Source organism: Arachis ipaensis, chromosome B10 (assembly GCF_059453495.1).
Source record: "Arachis ipaensis isolate K30076 ecotype BB chromosome B10, ASM5945349v1, whole genome shotgun sequence".
In the NCBI taxonomy this organism is placed as follows: domain Eukaryota; kingdom Viridiplantae; phylum Streptophyta; class Magnoliopsida; order Fabales; family Fabaceae; genus Arachis; species Arachis ipaensis.
In genome coordinates, this window is record NC_142435.1 from 86,942,855 (window position 1) to 86,944,978 (window position 2,124).

The 2,124-nt window shown below is 32.1% G+C and overlaps 1 non-coding gene across 1 annotated transcript; it reads left to right on the plus strand.

Annotated features, from left to right (window-relative positions):
- The first annotated feature begins 359 nt into the window (after positions 1 to 359).
- Positions 360 to 467, plus strand: LOC148580743 (small nucleolar RNA R71). Its single transcript, XR_015895834.1, has one exon. It is a non-coding gene; the product is annotated as a small nucleolar RNA R71 (small nucleolar RNA).
- Positions 468 to 2,124: the final 1,657 nt, after the last annotated feature.

Here is a 2,124-nt window from a genome sequence, read left to right on the forward strand (position 1 = left end):
TTCTCAGGATCATAAGCTTCTTCTTCATGAGAAGCCTCTTGAGTACTGTTGGATGCAGCTTGCATTCCATGCAGACTCTGAGAGATCATATTGACTTGCTGAGTCAATATTTTATTCTGAGCCAATATGGCATTCAGAGTATCAATCTCAAGAACTCCCTTCTTCATAGGCGTCCCATTATTCACAGGATTCCTTTCAGAAGTGTACATGAACTGGTTATTAGCAACCATGTCAATGAGTTCTTGAGCTTCTGCAGGCGTTTTCTTTAGGTGAATGGATCCACCTGCAGAAGTGTCCAGTGACATCTTTGATAGCTCAGACAGACCATCATAGAATATATCCAGGATGGTCCATTCTGAAAGCATGTCAGAAGGACACTTTTTGGTCAACTGTTTGTATCTTTCCCAAGCTTCATAGAGGGATTCACCTTCTTTCTGTCTGAAGGTTTGAACATCAGCTCTAAGCTTGCTCAGCTTTTGAGGAGGAAAGTACTTGGCTAAGAAAGCCATGACCAGCTTATCCCAAGAGTTCAGGCTGTCTTTGGGTTGAGAATCCAACCATAATCTAGCTCTGTCTCTTACAGCAAAAAGGAAAAGCATGAGCCTGTAGACTTCAGGATCTATTCCATTAGTCTTAACAGTATCACATATCTGCAAGAATTCAGTTAAGAACTGAAAAGGATCTTCAGATGGAAGTCCATGAAACTTGCAGTTCTGCTGCATTAGAGAAACTAATTGAGGTTTAAGCTCAAAATTGTTTGCTCCAATGGCAGGAATGGAGATGCTTCTTCCATGTAAATTGGAATTAGGTGCAGTAAAGTCACCAAGCATTCTCCTTGCATTGTTGTTGGGTTCGGCTGCCATCTCCTTTACTTGTTCAAAATTTTCAATCAAGTTGTCTCTGGATTGTTGTAATTTAGCTTCTCTTAATTTTCTCTTCAGAGTCCTTTCAGGTTCTGGGTCAGCTTCAACAAGAATGCCTTTTTCTCTGTCCCTGCTCATAAGAAAGAGGAGAACAAAAGAAAAGAAGAGGAATCCTCTATGTCACAGTAAAGAGGATCCTTATTGTTAGTAGAAGAAAAGAAGAAGAAATTCGAACACAGATAGAGTAAGGGATTCGAATTTGGTGATGATGTGAGGAAGTAATGTTAGTTAATGAATGAATAAATAGAATAGGATGAGAGAGAGGGGGGGGATTTTCGAAAATTATTTTTGAAAAGGAGTTAGTGATTTTTGAAAATTGGTTTTTTTGAAAGTTGTTAGTAATTTTTTTTTTTCGAAAATTTTTGAAATAAAAAATAAAAAATAAAGATAATTAGTTAATTAAAAAGAGATTTTTGAAAAAGAGAAGAGATATTTTCGAAAATTAGAGAGAGAGAGTTAGTTAGGTGGTTTTGAAAAAGTTAAGAAACAAACAAAAAGTTAGTTAGTTAGTTGAAACAAATTTTGAAAAGATAAGAAGTTAGGAAGTTAGAAAAGATATTTTGAAAAGATATTTTTGAAAAAGATAAGATAAGAAGATATTTTTGAAAAGATATGATTGAAATTAGTTTTGAAAAAGATTTGATTTTTAAAATCACAATTAATGACTTGATTCATAAGAAATCACAAGATATGATTCTAGAACTTAAAGTTTGAATCTTTCTTAACAAGCAAGTAACAAACTTCAAATTTTTGAATCAAAACATTAATTGATTATGTTATTTTCGAAAATTTGATATAAAAATAAGAAAAAGATTTTTGAAAAATATTTTTTTGAATTTTCGAAAATAACTAAGAATTTTGAAAAAGATTTGACTTTTGAAAAAGATTTTGAAAAAGATAAGATTTTCAAATTGAAAATTTGATTTGACTCATAAGAAACAACTTGATTTTAAAATTTTTTGAAAAAGTCAACTCAAATTTTCGAATTTGATGAGAGAAAAAGGGAAAGATATTTTTTTGATTTTTGAATTTTTATGATGCAAGAGAGACAAACACTAAAAAGATGCAATGCATGAAATTTTTAGATCAAAACAATGAATGCATGCATGAATGCTATGAATGTCAAGATGAACACCAAGAACACTATGAAGATCATGATGAACATCAAGAACATATTTTTGAAAAATTTTTAATGCAAAGA